Raw genomic sequence first — 20,531 nt, 5'->3', positions numbered from 1 at the left:
TTTCTTAACCACAGAGTCAACTTGCGCAGCAGCTTTGAATGTCCTATTGACTCAGACCCCAAGGTCCCTCTGATCCTTCACATTGCCAAGAGTCTTACCATTAATGCTATATTCTGCCATCATATTTGACCTACCAACATGAACCACTTCACACTTACCTGGGTTGAACTCCATCTGCCACTTCTCAGCCCAGTTTTGCATCCTATCAATGTCCCGCTGTAACCTCTGACAGCCTTCCACACTATCCACAACACCTCCAATCTTTGTATCATCGGCAAATTTACTAACACATCCCTCCGCTTCCTCATCAGGTTATTTATAAAAATCACGAAGAATAAGGGTCCCAGAACAGATCCCTGAGGCATACCACTGGCCACCGACCTCCATGCAGAATATGACCCATTTACAACCACCCTTTCCCTTCTGTGAGCATGCCAGTTCTGGATCCACAAAGCAATGTCCCCTTGGATCCCATGCCATATACACTACATCTGCTACTCTTCCTTCATCAATATGTTTAGTCACATCCTCAAAAATTCAATCAGGCTCATAAGGCATGACCTGCCCTTGACAAAGCCATGCTGACAATTCCTAATCATATTATACCTCTCCAAATGTTCATATATCCTGCCTCTCAGGATCTTCTCCATCAACTTACCAACTACTGAAGTAAGACTCACTGGTCTATAATTTCCTGGGCTATCTCTACTCCCTTTCTTGAATAAGGGAACAACATCCGCAACCCTCCAATCCTCCAGAACCTGTCCCGTCCCCATTGATGATACAAAGATCATTGCCTGAGGCTCAGTAATCTCCTCCCTCACCTCCCACAGTAGCCTGGAGTACATCTCATCCGGTCCCGGTGACTTATCCAACTTGATGCTTTCCAAAAGCTCCAGCACATCCTCTTTCTTAATATCTACATGCTTTTCAGTCTGCTGCAAGTCATCACTACAATCACCAAGATCCTTTTCCATAGTGAATACTGAAGTAAAGTATTCATTAAGTACCTCTGCTATTTCCTCTGGTTCCATACATACTTTTCCACTGTCATACTTGATAGGTCCTATTCTTTCATGTCTTATCCTCTTGCTTTTCAAAAAACTTGTAGAATGCCTTGGGGTTTTCCTTAATCCTGCCCGCCAAGGCTTTCTCTTGGCCCCTTCTGGCTCTCCTAATTTCCTTCTTAGGCTCCTTCCTGTTAGCTTTATAATCTTCTAAATCTCTAATATTACCTAGCTCTCTGAACCTTTCATAAGATTTTCTTCTTGACTAGATTTATTACAGCCCTTGTACCCCACAGTTCCTGTACCCTACCATAACTTCCCTGTCTCATTGGAACATACCTATGCTGAACTCCACACAAATATCCCCTGAACATTTGCCACATTTCTTCTGCACTTTTCCCTGAGAACATCTGTTCCCAATTTAAGCTTCCAATTTCCTGCCTGATAGCCTCATAATTCCCCTTACTCCAATTAAAAGCTTTTCTGATTTGTCTGTTCCTATCTCTCTCCAATGCTATTGTAAAGGAGATAGAATTGTGATAACTATCTCCAAAATGTTCTCCCACTGAGAGATCTGACACCTGACCAGGTTCATTTCCCAATATCAAATCAAGTACAGCCTCTCCTCTTGTAGGCTTATCTACATATTGCGTCAAGAAACCTTCCTGAACACACCTAACAAACTCCACCTCATCTAAACCCCTGGCTCTAGGGAGATGCCAGTCGATATTTGGGAAATTAAAATTTTCCATCATGACAACTGTGTTATTATTTCATCTTTCCAGGATCTGTTTCCCTATCTGTTCCTTGATATCCCTGTTACTATTGGGTGGCCTATAAAAAAACACCCAGTAAAGTTATTGACCCCTTCCTGTTCCTAACCTCCACACACAGAGACTCCGTAGACAATCCCTCCATGACGTCCACATTTTCTGCAGCCGTGACACTATCTCTGATCCCCACCTCTTTTGCCTCCCTCCCTGTCCTTTTTGAAACATCTAAAACCCGGCACTTAAAGTAACCATTTCTGTCCCTGAGCCATCCAAGTCTCTGTAATGGCCACTACGTCATAGCTCCAAATACTGATCCACGCTAAGGTTCACAATACTCCTTGCATTAAAATAGACACATCTCAAACAGTCCGTCTGAGCACGAAACCTTCTCTTTCACCTGCCTATCCAACCTCACACACTGTCTCCAAGCTTTCTTTATTTGCGAGCCAACCACCTCTTCCCCAGTCTCTTCAGTTTGGTTCCCACCCCCGAACAATTCTAGTTTAAACTCTCCCCAGTAGCATTAGCAAACATCCCCGCCAGGATATTGGTCCCCCTGGGATTCAAGTGCAACCTATCCTTTTTGTACAGGTCACACCTGCTCCAAAAAAGGTCCCAATGATCCAGAAATCTGAATCCCTGCCCCTTGCTTCAATCCCTCAGCCACTCATTTATCCTCCACCTCGTTCTATTCCTATACTCACTGTCATGTGGCACAGGCAATAATCCCAAGTTTACTACCTTTGCGGTCCTGCTTCTCAACTTCCTTCCTAACTCCCTGTAATCTCTTTTCAGGACCTTTTCCCTTTTCCTACCTATGTCATTGGTACCAATATGTACCACGACCTCTGGCTGTTCTCCCTCCCACTGCAGAATATCTTGGACGCGATCTGAAACATCCCAGACCCTGGCACCAAGGAGGCAAACTACCATCTGCATTTCTTTCCTGCGTCCACAGAATCGCCTGTCTGACCCCCTAACTATAGAGTCCCCTATCACTACTGCCTTCTTCATCCTTTCCCTACCCTTCTGAGCCACAGGGCTGGACTCTGTGCCAGAGGGACGGCCACTATTGCTTCCCCCAGGTAGGCTGTCTCCCCCAACAGTACTCAAACAGGAGTACTTATTGTCAAGGGGTACAGCCACAGGGGTACTCTCTACTACTTGACTCTTCCCCTTCCTTGGCTAGGACACTCTTTATGGCACTCCAGTTTGGTTAGAATGAGGGTGAGGAGCCTCACTCACCTCAATCTCCTCAGGAAGTGGTCGTGCTGCTGTGCTTTCTTGACTAAAAAGGTGGCTTTGAGGGACCATGTTATATCATCTGTGATGTGCACACCTCAAAACTTGGTGTTCCCCACTCTCTCCACGGAGGAGGCATTGATGAGCAACAGGAAGTGGTCAACCTGCATCTTCCTGAAGTCCAGAATCATTTCTTTAGTCTGGTCAACATTGAGACTCACGTTATCGTGCTCACACCGTTCTATCAGTCACTCTACCTCTTCGCCTCTCTTTATGCCGACTCATCATTGTTGCTGATCACTGTTCTGTCATTAGACAACTTAATGATGTGGTTTGAGCTGGATCTAGCTGCACAGTGAACAACGGTGGCTGAGCATGCAGCCCGGGCATGAGGAAGTTGGTGGGGTGGGGGTGGGGGGGGGGAGCTGTGTGCATTGCAGTGTTCAGCATGATGGAGTTACATAGAAACATAGAAAACCTACAGCACAATACAGGCTCTTTGATCTACAATGCTGGGCTAAACAAGTCCTTACCTTAGAAATTACCCAGGGTTACCCATAGCCTTCTATTTTTCTAAGCTCCATGTACCTGTCCAGCAGTCTCTTAAAAGACCCTATCGTATCCGCCTCCACCACCATTGCTGGCAGCCCATTCCACACACTCACCACTCTCTGAGTAAAAAAACTTACCCCTGACATCTCCTCTGTACCTATTCCCCAGCACCTTAAACCTGTGTCCTCTTGTGGCAACCATTTCAGCCCTGGGAAAAAGCCTCTGACTATCCACACGATCAATGCCTCTCTTCATCTTGTACACCTCTATCAGGTCACCTCTCATCCTGCATCGCTGCAAGGAGAAAAGGCCAAGTTCACTGAACCTATTCTCATAATGCATGCTCCCCAATCCAGGCAACGTCCTTGTAAATGTCCTCTGCACCCTTTCTATGGCTTCCACATCCTTCCTGTAGTGAGGTGAACAGAACTGAGCACAGTACTCCAAGTAGGGTCTGACCAGTGTCCTATATAGCTGCAACATTACTTCTCGGCTCCTAAATTCAATTCCACGATTGATGAAGGCCAATAGCGATGTTGCTGCCCAAACAGACTGCCTGCGGTCTCTCCGTCATTAAGTCCAAGATCCAGTTGAGAACCACCAACAAGGACAGTTTACTCATTTGCTTCTGAGGAATAATCATATTGTACACTGAGCTGAAGTGAATAAACAGCATTCTGACACAGGGGACATAATTCTTCAGGTGGATAGGACTCTCCTGGAGAAACAATTTAGAGATCTTGTTTCAGGTTTCGAAAACCTCATTCAAAAGAATAACAGCAATGTTTTCCAGCTACCATATATACTTAGCATCTTACAGCATAGAAGCAGACCCTTCAGTCTCACCCATTAATACCAAATGAGATACCTCCTGATACTAATCCCATTGTATTTTTAATCAGCCTCTACTTCCTTAGGAGTTGGCGAAGATTCGGCATGGCATCTAAAATTTTGACAAACTTCATTAGTTATGTAGTGGGGAGTACATTGACTGGCTGCATCACAGCCTGGTTTGGAAACAGCAAAGCCCTTGAACGGAAAACCCTACAAAATGTAGTGGATACGGTCCAGTCCATCATGGGTAAAGCCCTCCTCACCATTGAGCCTATGTATATGAACCATTGTTGCAGGAAAGCAGCATTCATCATCAGGGACCCCTACCACCCAGGACATGTTCTTTTCTCATTGTTGCCATGAGGAATAATGTACAGGAGCCTTAGGACTCATACCAGCAGATTCAGGAACAGTTGATACCCCTCAACCATCAGGCTCTTGAACCAGAAGGCATAATGTCACTCAACAGCATCCGCTCTATCGCTGAACTGTCCCCAGAACCCATGGATTCACCGTGAATGACTTTTCATCTCATGTTCTCAATATTTATTGCTTATATATTTATTATTTTTTAAAATTTTATGTTTGCACAGTTTGTTGTCTTTTGCACATTGGTTGTTTGTCCTTCCTGTTGAATGTGGCCTTTCATTGATTCTATTGTGTTTCTTTGATTTACTGCGTATGTCCACAAGAAAACAAATCTCAGTATTGTATATGGTGACAAACATGTATTTTGATAATAAATTTACTTTGAACTTTGATTTCATGTTACTTAAAATTATAGTCATTGTTCATTTCCGCAACTTGAGGCGCACCGGGCAGCAATTGGCGTTTCTTTAGCATTTTTGTCTGATTTTTACAAGGCCGAGTTGCTAGATCGACGCTCAACCCAACATGGATGGAAAGTGTGCAGGGAGCTGGCCAGATTCGAACCTGGGACCACTCGCCTTGAAGTCCAGTGTAGATGTCACTGCATGATCCACAGTGTGGAAAATTACATGATTAGAACTGTATTTTTTTTACTTTTATTCTGACCAGAATGTTTGATAAATCTGATCTGTCTTATTTCTTACTGTTTCAGGATTTGATGATAGTCCAACTAGTTCAAGATACCAAAGTGCGCTATCTTCATTAGGTGGTAAGTGCCAGGACCAATGAAAGTGACTTGCATTCTATTTTTGATAACATGACTTGAAAGGTGATTTTCAAGTTTCCTAACACCTATGACATTAAGGTGCTTTGAAAGCTATTTGCTTTATCTTTGGGATTATGCTCAGATGAAAATGGAAATGATGCTCAAAGGTACATAAATAAGTGTTTATTCCTTCAAGACTGGAATATTATGGCCTTGAATGCTACCTGCACTCAATGTTTGCCCACTTGTTAAACCTATTCTTACTTTTTGTTGGTCCTCTGATGAGGAATTCTTTAAGGACAATGCCTAGATCCTTCCCTGACTGTCAAGGCTATGAAACACACACAAAATGATGGAGAAACTCAGCAGGTCAGTCAGCTTCTATGGAGAAGAATAAATGGTCGATGGTTTGACCTGAGACCCTTCATCAGCACTGGAAAATAGAGGAAGAAGCCAAAATGGCTATTAAAAACTTGGTCATTTGTGAATGTGTGTGACATGCATATTTAAACATTATGAAAAAGTAACGCACTACAACAATACCTTTGAAATAAGCAAAGAGTACAGTTCTAAAATATATAGTCATAGTCTTAGGACACTTCTGCACCAGAAAAAGGTCCTTAAACCCATCTATTCTGCCTAGTTCCATTGATCTGCACCTGAACTGTAGTTCTACATAACCCTCCCATCCCATGTACCTTTCCAAATTTCTATTAAATGTTGAAATCAAACCTGCATCCACCACTTCCAGTGTTAGTTCATTCCACACACCACTCTCTGAGTGAAGAGGTTCACACTCATGTTCTTTTTAAACATTTCACCTTTCACCCTTAAATCATGACCTCTAGTTTTAGTCTCACCCAGTTTCAATGGATAAACCCTGCTTACATTTACCCTATCTATGCCCCTTCTAATCTTGTATAGCTCTATAAAATCTATCCTCATTCTTCTACACTCTAGGGAATAAAGTCCTAATCTTTTTACCCTTTCTTTATAATTCAGGTCCTCAAGTCCTGGCAACATCCTTGTAAATTTTCTCTGCACTCTTTCAATCTTATTGATATAATTCCTGTAGGTAGGTAACCAAAACTGCACACAATGCTCCAAATTCAGCTTCACTAGCCAAAACAATTTAGACAACTTCAAAATAATATCACGACTCCTGTACACAATACTTTGATTTATGAAGGCCAATGTGCTAAAAGCTTTCTTTATGACCCTATCCTCCTATGACAACAGTTTCAAGGAATTATGGACCTGTATTCCCAGATCTCCATGTTCTATTGTAGTCTTAGGTAAGTGCCCTACCGTTCACCATGTAAGTCCGACCCTGGTCTGTTCTCCAAAAGTGCAACACCACACACTTGTCTGCATTAAATTCCATCTGCCACTTTTCAGCCCATTTATCCAGCTGCTCCATATCCCACTGCAAGCTTTGATAGTCCTCCTCACTTTGATAGTCTCCCCTTTGATAGTCTTCCTATACCTTCAATCTTGGTGTCATTTACAAGTATTTGCTGCTCCTGTTTACCACGTTATCATCTAGATCATTGATATAGATGACAAACAACAATGGACCCAGCACCAATCCCTGCAGTACACCACTAGTCACAGGGCTCCAGTCAGAGGGAGGCAACCCTCTACTACCATTCTCTGGTGTCTTCCACAAAGCCTATGTCTAATCCAATTTACTATCTAATCTTAAACACCAAGCGACTGAACCTTCCTGACCAACCTATCATGCTGGACCTTGTCAAAAGCCTTGCTAAAGTCTACGTAGATACTATCCACTGCCTTGCCTTCATCAACTTTCCTGGTAACTTTCTTGAAAAACTCTATAAGATTGGTTAGACATGACCTACCATACATAAAGCCTTATTGACTATCCCTAATCAGTGTCCATCTATCCAAATGCTTATAAATCTGATCCCTTAGACTACCTGCCAATAACTTTCCCACTACTGATATCAGGCTCACCAGCCAATAATTTCCTGACATTCTTAGAACCTTTCTTAAACAACAGAACAACTGTCAGGCCTTGGAGATTTGTGCACCTTGATTTGCCTTAAGACAGCAAACATCTCCTCCTCTGTAATCTGTCCATGACCTCACTGCTGCTTTGCCTCATTTCTACAGGCTCTGTGTTGGTCTCCCGAGTAATGCAAATAAAAACACTTAAGATCTCCCTCCCATATATTTCGGCTCCATACATAGACTACTATTTCGATCTTCCAGAGGACCAATTTTGTCCCTTACTATTCTATTGTTTTTAATATATCTGTAGAAGCCCTTGGGATTCTCCTTCAACTTGTCTGCACAAGCACTTTAATGCCTTCTTTTAGCCCTCCTGATTTCCTTCTTAAGCGTTCTTTTACATTTCTCATTCTACTCAAGTACCTCATTTGTTTCTGCCTGCCTATACCTGTTAAGCATTTCCTTCTTTTTCATTACCAGGGCCTGAAAATCTCTTAATAATCAAGGTTCCTGAAACCTGTTATCCTTGCCTTTTTTTCTGACAGGAACATAAAACTCTGTACTCTCAAAGTTTCACTTTTGAAGGCCTCCCACTTGCCAACTTTGCCAGAAAACAATCTGTTCCAATCTGCATTTGCCAGATCCTATCTGATACGGTCCATGGTGTATTGATAAAAGGGGGCAAAAGGGATATGCCATATTTCTTGAGTCTACTGAGGAAGTAGAGGCATTGATAAGCTTTCTTGGCCATGGCATCTACATAGACGGACCAGGATAGGCTTTTGGTGATGTTCACTCCTCAGATCTTGAAACTCTCAATCCTCCCTTCTGTTCTACTTGGGCAGAATAATTTGTTTCCATATTATAAATTCAGTATAAGTTCTATTTCTTGTCACTTAAAGCTACATGATTAGAAATTTTTTTAGACTTTTATTCTGATCAGAACGTTTGGTAAATCTGATCTGTCTTATTCCGTACTGTTTCAGGATTTGATGACAGTTCAGACATTTCAAGATACCAAAGTGCAGAATCTTCAATAGGTGGTAAGTGCCAGGACAAATGAAAGTGACTTGGATTCTGATTTTGAAAAAATGATTTGGAAGGTGATTTTGCAGTGAAGACGAGGTTGAGAAGAAGGTGATTGTCCTTTGTGCTAGGCATGGCTTCGACCAGTGCAAAGCTCTGCTGAGAATATCTTAGTTTTATTATAGAGTCATAGAGAAGTACAGTGTAGAAACGGGTCATTTGGCCCATCTAGTCCATGCTGAAACCATTAAACAGCCTACTCCCATCAACCTGCACTGGCAACATAGCCCTTCATACCCCTACTATCCATGTACCTCTCTAAACTTCTCTTGAATGATGAGATTGAACGTGCAAACACCACTTGTGCTGGCAGCTCATTCCACACTCATGACCTCTGGTTGTAGTCCCTCCCAATGTCAATGGAAAAAGCCTGCTTGTATTTACTCTAACTATACCCATCATAATTTATCAAATCTCCTCTCAATGTTCTATGTCCTAAGGAATACAGTACTAACCTATTCAATCTTTCCTTATAACTCAGGACCTCCAGACCTGAAAGTGTCTTTGTAAATTTTCTCTGTACTCTTTCAAGCTTGTTTATATCTTTCATATAGGTAGGTGACCCAAACTGCACACAATGCTCCAAATTAGGCCTCACCAACTTCTTATACTTCAACATAATATCCCTCCTCCTGTACTAAAAATCTTGATTTATGAAGGCCAATGCACTAAAAGCTTTCTTTACAACCCTATCTACCTGTGATGCCACTTTCAATGAATTATGGACCCAGATCCCTTTGTTCTACAGCCCAACCATTCACTGTGTAAGGCCTACCCTGGTTGGTCCTACTGAAGTGCAAAACATTGTACTTATCTGCATTAAATTGCATTTGCTATTTTTCCAGCTGATACAGATTCTGCTGCAAGCCATGATAGCCTTCCTCACTGTCCACTACTTCCCTAATCTAGGTGTCATCCACAAATTTGCTGATCTATTTAACCACATTATCATCCAGATCATTGACATAGATGACAAACAACATGGGCACTCCATTAGTCAGAGAGGCAACACTCTACTACCACTCTCTGGCTTCTTTCACAAAGCCACTGTCTAATCTAAATTACTACCTCATCCTGAATGCAGAATAGCTGAACCTTCTTGACCAGCCACCCGTGTGGAACCTTGTCAAGTGCCTCGCTAAAGTCCATGTAGACAATATCCATTGAAGGTTGCCTTCATCAACTTTCCTGGTGACTTACCATGCATAAAGCCATGTTAACTCTACCGAATCGGTCCGTGTCTATCCAAATACTCATATATTCGGTCCCTTAGAATACCTTCCAATAACTTTCCCACAACTGATGTCAGACTCACCAGCCTATCATTTCCTGGTTTATGTTTAGAGCCTTTTTTAAACAATAGAACTACATTGATTATCCTCCGATCCTCTGGTACCTCTCCTGTTGCTAAGGATGATTTAAGTATCTCTGCACTTGCCTCCCGTAGGCAAGTCCCTTGCTGTTTCTAATTGATTTTTGATGTCAATGTGATCTTCACTGTCGTGCTAAGTGATCTTGTTTTCATAAGAAACAATAGGTTTTAACTTTTGACAATGGAAGGCTTTCAGTTTGAATATTTGGTTATCAAAAAGAAATAACATATCTTTTGAATTTTTAATAACAGACCAAACCTTTTCATACCCGGATTCCGATTTGGCAAATTACTTAGAGGACGAGTCTTATGGAGATGATGATGTCTTCCTACCAAATTCTGACACACATGGTTAGTACTGAAAACATAGAACTCTAAACTATTGCCTACTATTGAACAAGTGTTCATTGATTTAGAGATGCAGTGTGGAACAGGCCCTTCTGTCCCAATGAGCTACGCCAGCCAGCAACTCTAACCTAATCACAAGGTAATTTACAATGACCAATTAATCTACTAACTGGTACATCTTTGGACTGTAAGAGGAAACTGGAGCACCCGCAGGTGTTACGTACCCCGTAACTGGGTCACTTACCAGCAAAGATAGAGAGGTCCGTTGAAGTCTGATGGTACTATTTTTAACAATATTTATTGATAAAAATACACAAAAATAATATCAATGCAAACATACAGATAATGTACGTCATCAATACTAAATCTAAAAGTGCGGGAATAATAATAATCAATAAGGAATAGCTCTATCGTTGTCTAGGGGATAATGTATCGTCCGATGGAAATATAAAAGTCACTTTAGTTAATTCAAGCTGCAGCTTTTTGGTTGGAGAGAAAGACGGGTTAAAACTTACCCATTCCTTTTATGATGTCAATCCTTCGAGAGTCATTGGGAGTTGATTTCCCCGTTGTTAGCTAAAAACCGTTCTCCCGTGGTAAAGGCCCACCGATTCCGGGTGTTACGTATCCCGTAACTGGATCACTTACCAGCAAAGATAGAGAGGTCTGCTGAAGTCTGATGGTACCATTTTTAAACGTTTTTATTTATAAAGGGGCACAAAAGGAAGGTTAATACAAACATTTTGATAACATACGTCGTCAATACTCAATCTAAAGCGCAGGTATAGTAATAATCAATCAGAAATAAGCTCTATCGTTGTCTAGGGGATAATATATTGTCCATTTGGAAATATAACAGTCATTCAAAAGTCTGCAGGCTTCAGCCTTTTGGGAACCGCTGGGTTTCCCGTGTTGGAGAGAGAGAGAGAGATTGGTGAGAAAAGGAACACTTGCCCGGGTCCTTACGAAGCAAAGCTGTGGAATCAGGGGAGCAGGCTTCCCTGTTGTTAGTTAAAAGCGGTTTTCCGTGATTCCAGCCACAGACTCCCGATTCAGAATCTAACGCACGTGGCTTCCTTCAAAATGGCTTCCCGCTACGACGGGATCGCTATCGTGTCTCCTTGGTGCGTCTGAAGGGGTCCCCCCCCCCAGACCCTCCTTTATACTTCCTCACGGGATTGCAGGTGTCAATCTCTCTCTCAACCAGCCCACTTTGCCCGAGGGCTTTACATGTGGTCTTCATGAGACAATAGTCAAGGTCGCCTTATTCTGCATCCCGGTGGAACGCGGTATTTAGCACGTCTCTCTCTCTCCCATTTCCTGTGTCTATTCAGCACGTCTCTCTCTTCTCTTGGGTCATTGACCCCCCCCCTTCACTAGGGCTCTTGCGATTCTCACAAAGGAGGGGGCTGGTATCATAACACGGGGCAAATGGAAACGGACGCACGTGGCCTTCCCACCGGTTTTTGCTATTATGGGATCGCTAGCGTTTCTTCTGGTGCGTCTGAAGGGGCTGTTCCTCAGACCCTCTTTTATCCTGACTCACAGGGTCTCAGATGTCAATCAGGGTGGGATGATGCAATCCCTCCACCAACCCCCCCTCAGTTCATTGCCTGGGGGTTTCGATGCATCGTACAGGATTCAATACACAAGTCCGTCTCCAAGAGACAATAGCCGTTATCAATGGTTCCGCCTTTCGGAAGCCAGGACACATTCCAAACTCTTTGTGGATTCTGCATGTCTTTCTCTCATTTCCTGGGTCTCCTGACTCGAATCAATAGCGATCCTACCGTTCTCAAAAAGGAGGGGGGCCATGGGCGTAACACCCCCTTTCTTCAACGTGTTTTTACCATTGGTAAAAACGGAGTAATACAGAGACTTGCAGGATTTTAGAATCTGACACAATACAAAAGCTTTTCCTTTCACTACAGAGTAATACAGTTATACATTCAATTCAGTATCTAGATGGTTACCGATTACATTGTCACTTCCTTTAATATCTTAACATCTTGTACCCTACTAAAGTCTTGTAGCATCAGACTCCAATTTAGTAACCACCTATATATTTTTTTCTTTCCTTCAGCAAACAAAGCTAAAGAGTTGTGATCTTAAGCTTACGTGTATACTACAAAAGTTCATGCAAATACTAATCTTTATGTTGCTTTCAAACTTAACAGGCAGGCTTCCATGGGGGTTGTCTTTTATTATTCACAGGCTTTGTCGAAATCCCTTGAAACCGGTTTCTGCTATTTAAAAATGGCATCCCCATTAACCCTCATCTCTTTTCCGGTTACTTCCCACGTGGGGAGCTGGCGCACCCTGGCGAAATAGGCTTTCGTCCGCTCCTTCCATAGGAGTGATTTTATCAACAATGTGTTCCATACTTAGCCCATTTCCCGAATTTCCACCCAATTCCTTAATTTTACTCAAGTTGCTAGTTTTCTCTTCAGGACCCCTGAGGCTATTGGATCTCGATACCAGCGATCCCTCTTTGTTCAAACAGCATTTCGAATTCTGCGGTTTCACACCACACTCTGGAATAACAATAGTGTGTGGGGCCCCTTTACCATCCAACTCAATCTGTAATGGATCCACAGGTGCCGCGGTACCAAGCCTTTGTCCCTGTAGCCTGGTGGCTGCTTCTAATATCAATTCAGACTTTAAACTTTCTTCATTCGAATTGGAAACCACACTTTTCCCTTTTCCTGCAATAATAATGGTCACTTCACCACCCGTGATCTCCTCGCTAACCTTTAACACCTCTTCGAGCACAAACACCTGGGAACTCTCACTTCCCACTATTACCGAGGTTAACCCTTTCTTCACTGAACCAAGTCTATCTGACCCACAGGGACTGCATTCCTTTTCAACTGAATCAAATACCTCAGACTTTTTCTGAGCTCCATTACTAGGTTCAGTACCAAGTGCATCCACATCTTGGACACACTCAAACGGGACATTTGCGTCTTCCAGGCTTTCAATACCCGTACCCGGTCCAAATTCTAAATTCCCTTGATTCTCCCAGCTGCTCTCAGGGCAACTCCCTTCCAGAGTAAACTCAACCCCGCGGGCTGAAACAACCTCATCTGCCAACCCAGCAGACTTCTTCAAGGTATTGGCATCCTTTTCATCTAGGACTGCCCTCATTTCATTATCGGGAACACCTTTAGAACTTTCCACTTCTTCAAACAGTTCTGCCAAGCCAGACAGATCATCCATGTCCAACCCTGGACCTTTTAACAGCTTTACCTGTTTCTCATCTTCATTTCATGCCTCTAGCACTTCACTCCTCGCTAAGGGCAGGGCTACCTCCTCTCCCTTACTCTCTTTCACTTTACTACTCTTGGTTTTACCACCCTCCAAACCCTCATGGTACAGGGTAGGTAAAAACGTCTCGGCCAAATCGATACTGGCCAGATTTAAACTGCTCTCGTACTCAGCTGCCTTTCTCGACATGCTGCGAGTGACCGCGCATGCGGGATAGATCTTGGACTCTAGGGGCGGGGCCGCGACGCCCACCGGCTGGCTCGTCAGCGTCATTGCTGACCAAACCTTACCACCGGCTAAATCGTTACCCAGAAAGACGTCCGCGTCAGTTCTCGGGAATTCTGATCGCACCCCCATTTCAACTGGTCCAGAGACTAGCTTGCAATTCATAATGATCTTATGCAAGGGCACCATTTCCGTCCCTTTTCCTATTCCTTTCACAGCTACCACTCCCGTCTTGCGACCAAAATCTAGTACCTTACTGCTAATCAATGACAGTTCAGCGCCCGTGTCTCTCCAGATCCGTACTGGAACTGGTGTACCTCCCTCCCTCACAGACACGGTTCCGTTTGACATACAAGTCTCAGACCCTTCCCGTACTCTGTCTACCCGGGGATTCCTTGTCGATGTACTGATTACCACGGCACATCCGATAGGGACCACTGCTTTCCCTCGTCCTGTCTCCTTCCTCGGAGCAAAGCACCTAGATGCAATATGTCCCCCCTTTCCACAATTAAAACAGGTCAAGCCCGGAAATCTCTGGCCGTCTTGCCTCTCCTCCCCAACCTTACCACTAGCTCCCGGCGGGACCTTTGCCTCAGCCGGCGGGCTTTCTCTATCATTCCCACGGTCTCTCTGGGAACTTTTATTCGAGGAAATCTTTGTCTTGTGGGTTAGGGCATATTCATCTGCGAACCTAGCAAATTCTGAGATGGACTTATTCGGCTTCTCATTCAAATACATCCGGATATCCTCCGAAGCACCACTTTTAAATTCCTCAATCAGAATTAGCTCCCTGAGACGCCAAAAATCCTCTTCCACTATCTCTGCGGTGCACCAACGGTCCAAGAGCACACCCTTCTCATAGGCAAACTCGGTATACGTCTGATTCCACCCTTTCTTTAAATTCCTGAACTTTTGTCTATACGCTTCAGGTACTAACTCATAACTCCGGAGAATGGCCGCCTTTACTTTGTCATAACTCTCCTCCTCTTCCTCCTCCATGGACAACGCCGTATATGCCCGTTGTGCCTTCCCTTTTAACACACTTTGTAACAGCGCCACCCACTGCTCTTTGGGCCACTTCTGATTCACTGCCACCTTTTCAAAAAGCAAGAAATAACTATCAACATCTGTCTCCTCGAATGGAGGTACTAACCTCAACTCCCGACTAACATTAAACCGCTCCTCACGGTCTGACCCCTGAACTCGTTGCTCTTGCCTTAACTTCTCCATCTCCAAGTCATGTTTCCTCTGTTTCTCTGCCTCCCTCTCCTTCTCGGCCCTTTCCTTCTCCTTTTCAGCTGCTTCCAGCTGTTTTAACTGAAGTTCATGCTCTCTTTGCTTCTCAGCTCTGTCCTGCTCTAACTCCTTTAGCTGGAGCACATGCTCCCTTTCTTTCTCAGCCCGGTCCCGCTCTAACTCCTTTAGCTGGAGCTCATGCTCCCTTTGTTTGTCGGCCCTTTCTTTCTCTCTCTCGGCTCTTTCTTTCTCCTTCTCAGCTCTTTCCCTCTCTTTCTCTCTCTCTCTCTCTCTCTCTCTCGGCTCTTTCTTTCTCCTTCTCAGCTGCTTCCAGCTGCTTTAACTTAATTGCATGTTCCAACCTTAATTTCTCCAACTCTAACTGAGCCGTCCCACTAGCTGGTACCTTTTCAGGGATATTTTCCAATACCTCAGCTGCAAACACATTCTTCCCAATATAATACTGAGTTATTGCCCTTCGCACCTCCCGCTTTTTCATTGACAACCTCACCTCTGTGAGGTTTAACCCCTTCGCCAAATTTATCAAGTCTGATTTGGTGGCCGCCTCTAGCGCTTCCAGAGTCGGGTTTTCTATAAATTCACCCACGTCCATCTTTGCTGGTTTCCCGTCTGGCTACCCGCGTAACCAGATCCAAGTTTGGACTTACAAGCCCAATTCACTGGCCTCCCAATTTGGTGTCAAATCCTGAGACGAGAACCCCAATTGTTACGTACCCCGTAACTGGGTCACTTACCAGCAAAGATAGAGAGGTCCGTTGAAGTCTGATGGTACTATTTTTAACAATATTGATAAAAATACACAAAAATAATATCAATGCAAACATACAGATAATGTACGTCATCAATACTAAATCTAAAAGCGTGGGTATAATAATAATCAATAAGGAATAGCTCTATCGTTGTCTAAGGGATAATGTATCGTCCGATGGAAATATAAAAGTCACTTTAGTTCATTCAAGCTGCAGCTTTTTGGTTGGAGAGAAAGACGGGTTAAAACTTGCCCATTCCTTTTATGATGTCAATCCTTCGAGAGTCATTGGGAGTTGATTTCCCCGTTGTTAGCTAAAAACCGTTCTCCCGTGGTAAAGGCCACCGATTCCGGGGCAAATGGAAAAGGACGCACGTGGCCTTCCCACCGGTTTTTGCTATTACGGGATTGCTAGCGTTTCTTCTGGTGCGTCTGAAGGGGCTGTTCCTCAGACCCTCTTTTATCCTGACTCACAGGGTCTCAGATGTCAATCAGGGTGGGATGATGCAATCCCTCCACCAACCCCCCCCCTCGGTTCATTGCCTGGGGGCTTCGATGCATCGTACAGGATTCAATACACAAGTCCGTCTCCAAGAGACAATAGCCGTTATCAATGGTTCCGCCTTTTGGAGGCCAGGACACATTCCAAACTCTTTGTGGATTCTGCATGTCTTTCTCTCATTTCCTGGGTCTCCTGACTCGAATCAATAGCGATCCTGCCATTCTCAAAAAGGAGGGGGGGGCCACGGGCGTAACACAGGAAACCCACACATCCTGGTAAACCTTGTATATATCCTCTCCGAAGCCTCGACATTCTTCCTATAATGGGGTGACCAGAACTGTATGCGATACTCCAGAGCTTTATAAAGCTGCAACATAACTTCCTGACTTTTAACTTCAATACCTCAATTAATAAAGGCAAGCATGCCATATGCATTCTTAACCGCCCTATCAACTTGTGTAGCCATTTTCAGGGAGATATAAACTTGGACCCTAAGATCCCTCTGTTCATCAACATTTTTAAAGGACTTGCCCTTAAAGTTCAAAGTACATTTAGTATTTAAGTATGTATAATGTTGAGTTTCGTCTCCTCACAGGCAGCCGCAAAGCATAGAAACCCAAGACAGGCATAACTCTTTGTAGTTATGCCTGTCTTGGATAATGATCACTTACAGTAACAGCACAGTGCAGACAATGTTGTGCCAACCTGTTAACCTTCCTGAAAATCAATTGAACCCTTCCCTCCTACATAGCCCTTTATTTTGCTTTCATCCATGTGCCCATCCAAGAGTTTCTTAAATGTCGTCAATGTATCTGCCTCTACCATCAGCACCCATCACTCTCTGTGTAAAAAACCTACCTCTGAATATTGTCTCTGTACTTTCTTCCAAATACCTGCTGCCTTGTATTTGTGAAGTGCAGGGCTTTGCTGAGATTATCTTGAGTTCATTTTTATTATAGTTCCTTACGGTTGCTAATAGATTCCTGATGCCAGTGTGATCTTCACTGTTGTGGTGAGTGATCTTGGTTTCAGAAGAAACAATAGCTTTTAGCTTTTGTCAATGAAAGGGTTTCAGTTTGAAGAGTTAGTAATGAATAAAAGAAATAACAGATTTTTCTAATTTTTAGCAGCCAATCAAACCATTTCATATGACGATGACTACTTGGAAGATTACTTAAAGGACGTGTCTTATGGAGATGATTCTGTGTTCCTACCGAATTATAGACAATAGACAATAGGTGCAGAAGTAGACCATTTGGCCCCTCGAGCCTGCACCACCATTTTGAGATCATGGCTGATCAACTACTATCAATACCCCCTTGATTCCCCTATCCATAAGATACCTATCTAGCTCCTTCTTGAAAGCATCCAGAGAATTGGCCTCCACTACCTTCCGAGGCAGTGCATTCCAGACCCCCACAACTCTCTGGGAGAAGAAGTTTTTCCTTAACTCTGTCCTAAATGACCTACCCCTTATTCTCAAACCATGCCCTCTGGTATTGGACTCTCCCAGCATCTGGAACATATTTCCTGCCTCTATCTTGTCCAATCCCTTAATAATGTTATATGTTTCAATCAAATCCCCTCTCAATCTCCTTAATTCCAGCGTGTACAAGCCCAGTCTCTCTAACCTCTCTGCGTAAGACAGTCCAGACATCCCAGGAATTAACCTTGTGAATCTACGCTGCACTCCCTCTACAGCCAGGATGTCCTTAACCCTGGAGACCAAAACTGTACACAATACTCCAGGTGTGGTCTCACCAGGGCCCTGTACAAATGCACGAGGATTTCCTTGCTCTTGTACTCAATTCCCTTTGTAATAAAGGCCAACATTCCATTAGCCTTCTTCACTGCCTGCTGCACTTGCTCATTCACCTTCAGTGACTGATGAACAAGGACTCCTAGATCTCTTTGTATTTCTCCCTTACCTAACTCTACACCGTTCAGATAATAATCTGCCTTCCTGTTCTTACTCCCAAAGTGGATAACCTCACACTTATTCACATTAAACGTCATCTGCCAAGTATCTGCCCACTCACCCAGCCTATCCAAGTCACCCTGAATTCTCCTAACATCCTCATCACATGTCACACTGCCACCCAGCTTAGTATCATCAGCAAATTTGCTGATGTTATTTTCAATGCCTTCATCTAAATCGTTGATGTAAATCGTAAACAGCTGTGGTCCCAATACCGAGCCCTGTGGCACCCCACTAGTCACCACCTGCCATTCCGAGAAACACCCATTCACCGCTACCCTTTGCATTCTATCTGCCAACCAGTTTTCTATCCATGTCAATGTCTTCCCCCCGATGCCCTGAGCTTTGATTTTACCCACCAATCTCCTATGTGGGACCTTATCAAATGCCTTCTGAAAATCGAGGTACACTACATCTACTGGATCTCCCTTGTCTAACTTCCTGGTTACATCCTCGAAAAACTCCAATAGATTAGTCAAGCATGATTTACCCTTGGTAAATCCATGCTGGCTTGGCCCAATCCTATCACTGCTATCCAGATATGCCACTATTTCATCCTTAATAATGGACTCTAGTATCTTCCCCACCACCGATGTCAGGCTGACAGGTCAATAGTTCTCTGTTTTCTCCCTCCCTCCTTTCTTAAAAAGTGGGATAACATTAGCCATTCTCCAATCCTCAGGAACTGATCCTGAATCTAAGGAACATTGGAAAATGATTACCAATGCATCCACAATTTCCAGGGCCACCTCCTTTAGTACCCTAGGATGCAGACCATCTGGACCTGGGGATTTGTCAGCCTTCAGTCTCATCAGTCTTCTCATCACCGTTTCCTTCCTAATGTCAATCTGTTTCATTTCCTCTATTACCCTATGTTCTTGGCCCATCCATACATCTGGGAGATTGCTTGTGTCTTCCTTAGTGAAAACAGATCTAAAGTACTCATTAAATTCTTCTGCCATTTCTCTGTTTCCCATAACAATTTCACCCGATTCATTCTTCAAGGGCCCAACATTGTTCTTAACTATCTTCTTTCTCTTCACATACCTAAAAAAGCTTTTGCTATCTTCCTTTATATTCCTGGCTAGCTTGCGTTCGTACCTCATTTTTTCTCCCCGTATTGTCTTTTTAGTTAAGTTCTGTTGTTCCTTAAAAACTTCCCAATCATCTGTCCTCCCACTCACCTTAGCTCCGTCATACTTCCTTTTTTTAAATGCTATGCAATTCTGCCACATGTGGTTAGTAATGAAAACATAGAACTCCAAGGCAATGAACAAGCTTATCAATTTCATATTTAAAAAAAATAATATTTATTTAATTCAAAGATACAGTATGGAACAGGCCCTTGTGGCCCACTGAGCCATAACAACCAGCAATCCACCTATCTGACCCTAGCTTAGTCAAAATCATTTGAAAGAAGTGATATAGGGTTGGAAGGTGTTGAATCATTTTGGGTAGAGCTAAGGAACTACAAGGGTAAAAAGACCCTGATTGGAGTTATATACAGACACCCCCCACCCCCCCAAACTGTAGTAAGGATGTGGTCTACAAGTTATAATGAGAGATAGAAAATGCATGCCAAAAGGGCAATGTTAGGATAGTCATGGGGAATTTCAAAATGCAGGTAGAATTTCTAGAATGCCTACGAGATAGCTTTTTAGAGAAGCTCATTGTTGAGCCCACTAGGAGACCAGCTATTCTGGATTGGAAGCTCTGTAATGAACTTGAATTGATCAAAGAGCTTAAGGTAAAAGAACCCTTAGGGGAAAGTGATAATAATAGAACATAGAATAGTACTGCACATTACGGGCCCTTCGGCCCACAATGTTGTGCCGACCCTCAAACCCTGCCTTCCATATAACCCCCCACCTTAAATTCCTCCATATACCTGTCAAGTAGTCTCTTAAATTTCACTACTGTATCTGCCTCCACCACTGACTCAGGCAGTGCATTCCACGCACCAACCACTCTCTGAGTGAAAAACCTTCCTCTAATATCCCCCTTGAACTTCCCTCCCCTTACCTTAAAGCCATGTCCTCTTGTACTGAGCAGTGGTGCCCTTCACAAATCCATGTTGACTGTCCCTGATCAGACCATGATTCTCTAAATGCCCACAGATCCTATCTCTAAGAATCTTTTCCAACAGCTTTACCACCACAGACGTAAGGCTCACTGGTCTGTAATTACCTGGACTATCCCTACTACCTTTTTTGAACAAGGGGACAACATTC

The 20,531-nt window shown here is 43.4% G+C and overlaps 1 protein-coding gene across 1 annotated transcript in view; it reads left to right on the top strand.

Annotated features, from left to right (window-relative positions):
- LOC140731489 (uncharacterized) overlaps positions 1-20,531 on the top strand; it is a 137,357-nt gene that overhangs the window by 19,501 nt on the left and 97,325 nt on the right. The window contains exons 4-6 of the mRNA XM_073052964.1: positions 5,490-5,546; positions 8,504-8,560; positions 10,228-10,326. The gene's annotated coding sequence lies outside the window, so the exon portion shown is untranslated. The remainder of the gene's footprint in view (positions 1-5,489; positions 5,547-8,503; positions 8,561-10,227; positions 10,327-20,531) is intronic.

This window comes from Hemitrygon akajei, chromosome 8, assembly GCF_048418815.1.
Source record: "Hemitrygon akajei chromosome 8, sHemAka1.3, whole genome shotgun sequence".
NCBI lineage: Eukaryota > Metazoa > Chordata > Chondrichthyes > Myliobatiformes > Dasyatidae > Hemitrygon > Hemitrygon akajei.
Note: the sequence above shows the minus strand (reverse complement) of the source record. Positions and strands in the feature narration are given on the sequence as shown.